Consider the following 11,747-nt stretch of genomic DNA (forward strand, 5'->3'; position numbering starts at 1 on the left):
TCAAAAAGTGTTACACTGATTTCTTACAAAACGAAAACTGGCAGGTTATCTTTTCAACATAAATTAATTTTTTTTTAAAAAAGAAATGACCCATAAAGTACCAACTCTTTGTGGGTTTCTTCCATTACATGAACAAATATTCTGCTCTTTATGGGCATTTCACTCTGAATCATTTAATTTATGTTAAATACATAAATGTTTGTAAATAAAATTCAAAAACTGTTGCACTAATATTTTTTTGAAAGGGAAACTGGTAGGTTTTGTATTTAACATAAATTAAATATGTGAAAGCAAAAAAAAAAAAGAAATTACCCATAAATCTATGTCTTGCAAATCTAAACTAGTAAAATAGTTTCAAACAAAATTAAACATTAAAATAAACTGTAATTTATACACATTAAAATATCTGTAATTTATACACATTTTGCAACTACTACTTTGTGTTTTCTCTGTAATGAATTTTTTAACTATTGAGAACTTAAGTTTTGTCTTGCAAATCTATACTAGTACAATAGTTTTAAACAAAATTAAACATTAAAATAAATGTTTGAAAAAGAACAAAAGCACATTTATTACTTGCAGTAATGTAACAAAATTTTCTCAACCATTATCAATATTTTCACAAAACTATTGAAAACTAGCAATTGACAATATTAAAAAGGGATAATTTCAGAAACCTCCTCTGAGGTTTCTGACAATTTCACTGACCTCCCCTGAGGTTTCCACAATTACACTGACCTCCCCTGGCAGAACTTGGGACCCAATTGCTGACATCATATAATGCAAAATTACTATTATACCCAAGACATTTTGTGTTTTGGATAGTATTGGATTGCATTTCTATTTATTTAATGTATGGTTATGAAATTTGTAATGATATTACTCTTGGATTGCAGTTTTGGTTTGCACCTTATTACTGTTAAGGTTTTATAAATGACTGTTTTAGTTCTTGGATTGCACCTTACCTCCAAAATTTGGGAATTTACCCAAATTTTCCATTTTCTAATATTCCTACAAATATGCAAAATTATGCATATCCCTCAAATCTACCCAATATTAATGTTTTGTTAAACTCTAAATAACAAAAATATGAAATATATTATTTAAATATATTTTAGTTACACACAAGTTGGATGGGTAACTAGTGTGTCAGAGAGTTGCCATAATCTCCTTAAACCCGCATGCGGGTTTAAAGAGTATTCGGATATTCTCATATGCATCTATGCAAATCGAACCAACCGGATATCTTATCCGTATCCCATTTTTTTAAATAAAAATCTTATAAATTTGAAAAATAAAATCAAATTTAGATGTATTAGGGTTTTAAAAATATTATATAAGTGATAAAAATTTTATAAATTGTAAAAATAAAATCAAATTTAAATAATTAAATGTTATATTTGCATAAGAAATAATACAACAATCATATATTAAAAGTACATTTTCAATTATATGAAATTAACAAATTTTGCCACCTATGTTGATGAAAATTTTTATTTTTTGCTAAAAAATAAAGAATAATACTATAGCATTAAAGGGCAATTCGTCAGGCAAATATCCTTCAAAAGGCACTGCTACTTTAAACATATTTTTCTACTTTTGCCCACGTCAATTCATCAGGAAAAGTTTTCGTTTTCCCACCATTTTTTTACCACCAATTTTTTTCCTTTTCGCCCAAAAAAGAATTTAGACGGACATTAACTTATAGTAGGTTGCAAAATGGCCTTCACAAAAGCCCCAATCTTCATCATCCTCTTCCTCATCACCCTCTTCCCGATCTCCACCAATTCTCAAGACCCCAGTTCGGATTTGCTCTTGCAGCTCGAATCCCTCCAATCCCAGTCCCCCAAAGGCGGCGTTATCCATCTCACTGATTCCCTCAAACGGATTCTATCCATTCCAACTCATCGTCCCTGTACTTTCCTCGTCTTCTTCGACACCCAACAACTCCACTCCAAACCCGAACTCTCCCTCCCTTCTCTCAAATCCGAGTTCTCCCTCGTCTCTAAATCCTTTTTAGCCAACAACCCTCCAACTTCTCACTCAAAACTCTTCTTCTTCGACATCGAATTTCAAGAATTCCAGTCCTTTTTCGCCCTTTTCGGAGTAAATTCTCTGCCCCACACCGATGTCAAGAAAGACTCCGTCCAGATAAATGCATCAGATTTCTCGAGGCTCGCCGAATCCATGGCTGAATTTGTCAAGGCCAAAACGAAGCTGAGCATTGGTGCCAATTGATCGCCCCTCTTTGATTTCTAAGAAGCAATTGATGTTTCTCATTGCTGTTATTCTGATTTCGGCTCCATTCTTGGTGAAAAAAGTGATTTATGGGAACACCCTTTTGCACAATAAGAGTATTTGGATGACCGGAGAGATTTTTGTCTGCTTTTTCAGTGTCTCCGGTTCAATGCATAACATAATTAGGAAAATACCCATGTTTTTGGTTGATAGGAATGACCCTGGGAAGTTGGTTTTCTTTTATCAGGGGGTCCGGGATGCAATTGGGAGCTAAAGGGTTCGCGGTTGGGTTCTTGTACACTGTGGTGGGATTGTTGCTGGCTTTTGTTACTCATGTTATTGTCTATGTGAGGAATAGGAATGCTCAGAGGTTGGTGATGTTTATTTCCTCCTGGGCTGTTCAGATGATTTTTGTTGGCATTCTTGTCGCATTTCTGGTTTCTTGATTTTAGTTTGTTCTACCGTGTTAGTTTTTGTTAGTGTTTCAGATAAGGAAAATTGACGTTTTATTTTTGGTGTAAATTAACAATGTACCTTTTATTTTGCTTTTGTGCTCATATTCTGTATTTGCAACTGTTGCTAAAAAAATTGAATCATGTAATTGGCAGTGATTTATGTATCTTTTTGGTGTTGTCTTGGTGAAATGCTTGTAATAAGCATAGCAATCACTTGTTTTCTCGTTTTCTATGGTATCTGTTCTAGATCTTCTTTCACATGTAGATATGGCTTTGAGATAAGTTTCCGACTAAATGAGGAAAGGTGCAATTTTGAATGGTAAACCTGCGGCCAAATTGCAAATCACATGCCAAATTATGAACTAGAGCTATAAGTTGGCATTTGCAATTGGTAGTGGGTGTTTCTTCAGGAGTTGGAAGAATTTGATTCACAATTCCATAACATTTTAAAAGGCTATACTACGTACTCAGTAATTAGACTAGAGAGGATGATGCTTGAGTGCTAGAGCTTAGTGCAAGAGGATACTGCTATATTATTTGTGATATAAGTAATTCTCAATCAACTTGCACAACGGTGATCTTTATGGTAGTTTTCTAGTTCGAGTAAGAATAAGTACTTTGTAAAATCTGTTTTGCTTGCTTTCCTGGAATTTAAGTTTCATGTCTTACATGGTAGTTTGTTCTCCATATAGCATTATTTTATACTATATAATCACAAACTTTTTGCTGGATGTAGGTTGGATTTTCTGTTAACGGAGTAATAATACTAACTTTTATGTGGGTTTTGAAGGCATTCCTTGAGGTAATACCTTTTCTTTTCACATGAATGGTTCCCATTTTTGGTGCCATTCTTGAAGTAAATTTCATTGTGAATGTTTTGCAATGTCCCGCCACTTGCCTAACTTACTAGTTTGATTGGAATACAATATTAAGGGGTGCTGGTTTTCTATGGAATTAATACACCATGACAAACAGCAAAAGTAATTTCAGAGATCTAGAACAAGAAAGTTGTTTTTTGCTTTTAAATGGCAAAGAAACATTCTAGTTATGTTGGTACACATTGCTCCTACTTGACACCTTATATCATGATCGACATTACTTTGGTTATCATACTTGACACCTTGTATCCTCTGTGGTGCATTAGTTTGGATTGTTTTGGTTTAGTTTAGTTTAGTTTATTTGAATGTTTTAGCTAAGCAAGTGAACTGAAGTTGCTTTTCCTTTAGTGTTGTGCTTATCGTCTTATCAACTGGTTATATTGTTCATAGCAGTACTTATATCAGTACTTGTTATAGTAGTGCTTGTTGCCTTATCAACTTGTTATATTATTCCTTTGAGGCTGAAGTTTAATAGCAGTACTTATTTCTTGAGCTAATTTGGTGCATTAGTTTGGGCCTGATTTTGATTTTCTTTGGGGCTGATTTTGAATGTCCAGCTTTAATTATTGAGGTTCTTATTGGATTGCAAATTTTAGCTAAGCAACCGAACTACAAGAGATATAGTGAAATTGGGAAATGGCAAGGTTTAGTGAAATTTTGTCTGATGTTAAAAATTCCCCCTTGTGTTGAAATTTGGTATTTTTTTTTCACGACAAAACAGCCTAGCAAATTGTCACACTTAAAAGACAGTATCTTTTATCGGAACAAAACAATGACTAAATTTGTTTATATTATTCCAATCTTGTTTGCCACATCCAAAGCATCGTAGTCTGGAGTCAACCGAACATATGCTTTCTTTGTTCCATCAGGCCTGATCAAAGTGTTCACTTTCTTGATCTGTATGTCGTACATCTTCTTCACTGCATCTTTGATTTTCTTCTTATCAGCACGGATGTCAACTATGAATACCATGGTATTGTTATCTTTAATCTTTTTCATGGCAGATTCAGTAGTCAAAGGATATTTGAGAATCTGATAATGGTCCAACTTATTCCTAGGAGGAGCACTGATGCGTGGGTACTTCGGGTTCCCGTCCTTTTTCAATGTCTTAGGACGATGGAAGGTAACTTTGGTCCGGATCTTCTTGGCTTTCTTCTTAAAAGTTGTCCTAGATTTGACAAATTTGGCAACCTTGGCTATAGGGTGTTGTTGAACTTCATTATGATATTTGAATGCTTATATGATATTTTGACATTTCGTAATGCAATGGATGCATTCATTTGCTAATTATAAATCATTGTCATTTTTTTCCATTTATAGATATAATTGTTGTAGGAAAATTTTCAATTTTCATGGTGATAAAGAGTTATCATTGAATCAGAATTTTTCATTAATAACAATATATAGTTGCACTTAAATGTTCGCTTTTGTTTATATGCTGATTTTAAGTTTAAGGATGGAGTGTAATTACTTGTAAGATTTTTTTTTGTTTATTGGACCAGTTGTCACTAGATTTGGTTCAAGAATGGCTAGCAGAGAATGCCAAGGAATCAATATTGGGACAGGACATGAGTATTAGTGGAATAGCAACTTATCAGCCATTTGATGGATTGATGGAGTTGAAAGTGGTAAGTACTTTGACATTACGTCTCATTTCTATCTGTTGTGCAGTTAATACTTGTTGAGTTGCGTAAAAACCTCTGAAATTTATTGCATTTCCTGCTTCTACTGTGCAAATTTTTCTGAAGCAATTTCTGTTCTGAAGTGCTATTGACTCTATTAAAATTGAAGGAGAAACTTCCCATGCAGCAAGTAATTTGAATGAATGCCTTCTATCTGTTTTATGGTTAATACTTGCTGGGTTGCATAAGAATCTCTAAAGTTTATTGCATTTTCTGCTTCTACTGTGTTAATTTTTCTGAAGCAATATCCATTCTGAAGTGCTATTGACTCTGCTAAAATTGAAGTAGAAACTTCCCATGCGGCAAGTAATTCGATTGAATGGCTGCTTTGATGATGTATCACTACAAGAAAAACAACTTATAGAGGCACATCAAAATGTCACAAGTCACACCTTGTTGAGGCACTTAATATATTGAGGCACATACCTAGTGTGCCATGTAAAACCTATGTCACAAAAGCTTTTAAAGGCACAATTAAGTGCCATGACATAGAAAACAATTCAGACATCTAAAAGTGCCATAACAAGGTTATTGAGACAATAGTATTTGTCAGAAAATAGTTGTTATTGAGGCACGCAAATGTGTCACTATATATCTTAATGTAGATATTGGCAAGTGCCTCTATATTAACCTTTAAAAGATGTTTTAAAATGCCTCAAAAACCTGCTACGTAACAAGAAAATTTCTACTACAAAAAACCCTTATCATGACACTTACAAGTGCCTCAATAGACTGGATTTTTTTTTTCTTTTTTATGCCTAGCCACAGGTACTACTGTGAATATGACATTCCTGTTGTATCAATAGAAACAAACGGCAATATTGGACATCTCACATTCAATGACCAAAACCAACAATATTTGATTGAAAAACCACTTTCAAATTATCACCATAACCAATGATTACAATTAAAGTACTCATAACCAACGATTTCACCTAAATAGCACCAGCTAAACTAAAATCAACTAAACTGCTAGTAGACCAACTTCTTGTAATATATGCAGCAACACTTTGTCCTTTTACAGTTATAGCACTTCCATATAAATGGATAAGTATCCATATGCTGCAACACCTTCTTCACTTTTGAATTTCAGCACATTAATCTTCGCAAATTTTTACCTATAGCATAAGTATATTATGTATTAAAATCCATCATAATTATCGAATGAGACAAACATATGAGATATTAACAATTAACATAATTTGAAAGTTAGAAAAGGAAAAACATACTAGTTTTGTTGGCCAAGCTATAGGAGCACCAATTGAACATTACTAGTTTTAGGGTGATACAGCATACCCTAAAACTGAAGGCAGATATGCAGTGCTTAATAAGATATCATGTCATTTGTATGATGTTGGCTATTGATGAATGATATCTATGTAAATAGTGGAAACGGATAGAAGAAACACATATTTCCTCACTTATCTATGTAAACAAGAGACTTTAATTGCATAGCAGAGCTTGCTGTTGCTGCAATTCATTGAAAAAATTTCCTCGTCACAGTTATCTAAGAGATTCTAATCTGCAGAAGTAAGCCAAATGAAAACAAGTCTGTTATCCATTTGTAGCCCTGTCAGTCAACAGTACCAAGTAATATTGGGCCATCCATGGTACTTTTAGCTCAATGCACTCTACAGGTTAGCCATTTTGATAGCATTTCAGATACTTATCTTGCATAACTTTGTATTGTATTAAAATAGATTCAACTCGGTTGGAAATGCTAATGAAATTGAGTTAAAAAATGCAATCATTACTTGTATGCAAGCACCATAATGTTGTGCACCAGATATGAGTTCCATGTTGAATATTTCATTTTGAATTGCTGTATATTTGATTTATTTCCGATTGAGTTACATAGCCTATTATAAGAATCGGGCAATTTTTTTGTCTTCCTTCCCTCTGAAGGGAGCTTCCTGAAATTATATAGGATGCTTAAGAAGAAGAATACTTGTGAAACATGTAACAGCAAGAGCATGTCTTGACAACGTGAGATGTCAAGAGAGGTATTACTTCATAGTGATACTAGACCTATCGATGATAAGAGGCATGGTAGTTCATACCCTTCGGATGTTATTCCTAGTAAATAAACCAAATTCAGATACTATAGCATTTTAAAATATCTTGATGGTATTATTTTGATGTAGTTGAGTTTTTCATTTTTTTCATTGCAGGCTGGGGAGATTAGAACTCAACTTTTGCTCTGTTTCTCTCCAAGACTCTCATCTGGCTCTAGTTTGTTATCTCTAATGGTACCACTGGTAAGAGAGTAAACCATATCCTTTACCTCTCTTAAATTCAAGTAGTGCAAATTTCACCAAATACTTGACCCCTACACCCCAAACCAAAAGAAGAATTGTACTATGTGACAAAGTATATATGGATTATGATCTTTTTTTGGGGTAAAAAAATTCTCTATGTTGATTTTTGATAGTTAAAGTCGAAAATGCACAATAATCCTTCACAGATGTTTCCCTCGGTAGCGTTTTATTTGTTTCACAATAATCTCTTTCTATATCATGTAGATATATTATTGTACCATTCTAGAACATTACTAGAAAATGAGCTTGTGAAAATGGATAAGTTTTGGGCAAGCCAAACTTACCTGTAGCTACCTCAGTAAGTGGATATGTTTATATGCTGTACATAGCTTTGTATAATATCGAAAATGATGTAACTACATGATAGCTACTACGCATCCTTCCTCTCCATTATCAGAATAAAACAGATTATGCTTCAGGCACTAAAGTGAAGAGCTATAGTTCTAAATGTCAGAGAAAAGCCTATGCACTACAGTCTATTCCTAATTAAGGCTCCAACAGCTATTCATAAAAGCCAATTTCTCTCAAGGCTTCCATTTTGGAAACCTGATATAGAATAAGCAATATTAAGGATAGAGATGAAAAGCATAACTATAATTTCAACTTTTTCCTGTCTTCAAATCCAATAAAACTTGAAAAGCCTTGGCTAATGCGAGCAGAATGATCAACAATTCATTGGGAAGGAAAAAGACAAACCAGACACACCTTTTCTTAGAATAGAAATTCAGATTTCATAAAGACCAAAAGAAACCAAAAAGAGAGAGAGAGAGAGAGAACACCCCATAGAACAGCAGATAAAATTACAAGATAGCTCACTGAAATTCATTAACAAAGTAACCGCTTACAGGAACTAGCCAAGGCCAATGCCACAGCAAGGGAGACGCCGCTGTCTTCCAGTTACGAGATTGGGAGGATGAGAGCTAGTGAGAGCCGGCAATGATTTTTAGGAAAATTTTGAGGAAAGAGATTGGGAGAACAATTTGGGGGTAGAGGGCCGAGAGAGAGAGAGAGTGAGAGAAAGAGATGGGTAAATGAAAAATAAAGTGTTAGATTAGAATTTGGGGGTAGATTGGTAGAGGACCGAGAGGGAGACTGCGAGAGGAGACTGAGGGAGAAAGATGGGTAAATAAAAAATGTATCTTGCAAAATTTGGGATTTGGGACAATTTTGCCGCTTCTTTTAGGCGCCAATTTTAGAGGAATTTTTTTTTATTTTTTCATCAAACAATTGTTTTTCCTTCTAATAGTTGTTGAGGCACATCTCTAAAATGCCTCTATAAATATTTTCTTTATATTCTTTTGTTTTCAGTTTTTCTTATAAGCTTTGTCCCTTATACATTGTCTTTTTTTATTTAATTAATAAGTGCTAATTTGGCACAAACTACCAAATGCCTTAATAAGTGTTTATTTGAGGCATTTATTAAATAGTGCCCTAACAAGTATGCCATAATAGGGAAATTTTCTTGTAGTGTATATTTAATTCATATGAAGTATCTTTTGGTAAGTGCTTTAGAATGAGTAGAATCTTGGTGAAGAATCTCCACTTGCGATACAAAATTGAGTGTGAAGCTAGTTGATATCCTGATTCTATCTAAACTAAAGACAGAAAAACAAGGGAAAGACATTCGAAATGAAGCAAATATGTCCTGCATGAGTCTAAATCATTCTGTCAATGCACAAAATCGTGTCATGAAGACAATCTTTGGCAGATGTCACAGCACAAATTAGTCATGTATGTTGTACTACTTCTTTGAACTACTGGAATTTGCAATGCGTTCCATTGGTAGCAGAGTACAAGCAAGAAAATGAAAAACTAGATTAAAAAAATTCCAAACGTATTTAAGACTCAGGGCTTGCTTTTGCCTGCCTAAAGTCTCAAAAATCTTGAAAATGATTACTGTTTCATGTTTTTTGGTAATCAATTTGTGGTTTTCAAACAATGAATTACAAGTTTGGTCACTACAATTTGTTGTATGTGATTTGTCACTTGTAAATAATGGCTTTGACATTCCTGTGTATCCTAACCAAAGTATTGTGTCTACATAATTATGATATTGACAAATGTGCTTAATGAACACTAGTTGCTAACTCACTTTAGTTAAAAGATGATAGTTTTGAATATGTTTCTGCTTCTTGTAGTAGCACTTTCTCTCCCCCTGCCACTGTTGGAGTCTTAAAAGTAATTATTCTGGCAATAAGTCCACGGGTTACTATTAACATGGACTCGGATAAAGTTTGACTTTTTGGCTCTAGGTGTAGCTCTTATAGCTTCCAGCTATTAGGATATCCAATTTGTCTCTTCAATTAGCCAACTTGCAATCATGTGTACGGTGCTTGGACTTGCTTTTTATCTTGTTGCTGTATATGCTGATTTCACTATTCTTGTAGGCAGTAGTTGGATTCATGTCTCAAGTAATGGACAAATTAGTATCCTTCAAAAGTGCTTGGTAGGTGATAAGGCTGCTTTTTCTTGTTTATTAGACCTTATGTATAGTTACATATTTTTAGATATATGAAATCCTATGACATTCAAAGCTTCAAAGACTACTTTTGGTCTAAAACACAATGAAGTTTGCAAAGTTGTTTCTCATAAATGTGGAATCGTTTGTTGCTGTCCTTTGACATCTTAATATTAAAATAAAGAAGTGGAACAATTCTGCCCATATAATCCTTGGCTCTTAATGAATGTTATTAAACTTCCATCCTCTAGTAGACTCTGTTTCCGAACTACCCATATAATGTCTCTTTTTCTACTCTTTGTATAGCCACTATCTAGATGAGACTTAAAACAAATGATTCACTTTATTTTTTGGTGACTCCTTAACTAATTTTCCTTGTTTTAATTTTTCTATCATCTACTAATAACTTTACTATTTTATTGCAGATATATTGCTCATTTTAGAGGTTTGGAAGATTAGCAGTACGGCTTACGTGTCAACTCAAAAACTATGGTTATAGTGCTATCTTAAGTTTAGAAAATGTTTCGGTAGCACGGAAAATGTTTTGGGACTTGGAATTGTTTTTTAGTGTAGCCTTGACTTATATGGCAAAATTTGCTCTATTGAAACTTATCAAACTATTTGTAGTGTGATGTTGCACTTATTTATGACATTTGAATATTTAATATGTTATTATGGCATTTCCTATTGTAACGGGTGTCTACGTTTGTTATTTATTAAACATTGCTGATGTTTTCATTTTTTAGATATTATTGTAGTAGGAAAATCATCAAACTACACATTGCAAGGTGTTGTAAATGAGTAGCATTTCTCAAGCAGGCTGTCTTTATTGACAATTGTTGTTGTCACTGAATCAAAACTATTCATTGATAAGAAGTTGTTGTCACAGTTGATAAGGGGTTTATTGACAACAAAGTTGTCACTAATTAATATATACGCTGACTATGTTGCTTCATGCATCATTGACAAGAAAGCATGTCGTCACTAAATTTGTAGCTTTTATTGACAACATATCTTGTCATAAAAAAGTTTTTATTCACTGACGACTTTAAAATCGTCACTGTATACTTTTACCGACGGAGATTCAGTGACGACTCTGTGACAACCGAAATGTTGTCAATAAAAGTCATCAGTGACGACTTTTTGCTTTTTTGTGACGAAAAGTAGTTGTCATTGAAGACCAAAATTCTTGTAGTGGTAGATTTTGTCTCTATTTCTAATAGTACTAGAGTAATAATGAATCATGTTCTTAGGGACATGATGGCATTTTTTGGTTCAGTATTGGTAATGGTAGCAGTGAGTTGCATTAGTCAAGAATTAGCAAGTAATGAATTTTGAGATGAGTTGGAATTGCTGGACTATATTTGATTTAGTGAGTATGCCACGTACAAAAAGTTAAAAATTAAAACCTTATTTTATTTTGTCTTATTCTCTAGAAAAAGAGTATTTTAGGATATTTGTGAAAAAATATAATCTATTGGTTTATATTGTTACATAACCTTAAAAGCAAGGGAGGTAGGTGTAATTTTTAAAACTGATGAGAGCTCTCTGTAATTGTTGGAAACCTCAAGGGAGGTTTCTGAAATTATCCCAAAAGTTTAACACATTTTCTTGGGAACAGTAGTAATTCAATGAGATTCCTGTCAACCATTGATTTTGAATTCTCGTAACAAATTCAAGGTGCTGGCTAATTTTGTAACTCCAACAAAATATTCAAG

At 33.5% G+C, this 11,747-nt stretch overlaps 1 pseudogene; it reads left to right on the forward strand.

The window, feature by feature from the left end:
* Positions 1–1,719: 1,719 nt before the first annotated feature.
* Positions 1,720–10,482, forward strand: LOC113736624 (probable dolichyl-diphosphooligosaccharide--protein glycosyltransferase subunit 3; annotated as a pseudogene).
* Positions 10,483–11,747: the final 1,265 nt, after the last annotated feature.

The sequence above is a fragment of the Coffea arabica genome, chromosome 5e (assembly GCF_036785885.1).
Source record: "Coffea arabica cultivar ET-39 chromosome 5e, Coffea Arabica ET-39 HiFi, whole genome shotgun sequence".
NCBI classification, from domain to species: Eukaryota; Viridiplantae; Streptophyta; class Magnoliopsida; order Gentianales; family Rubiaceae; genus Coffea; species Coffea arabica.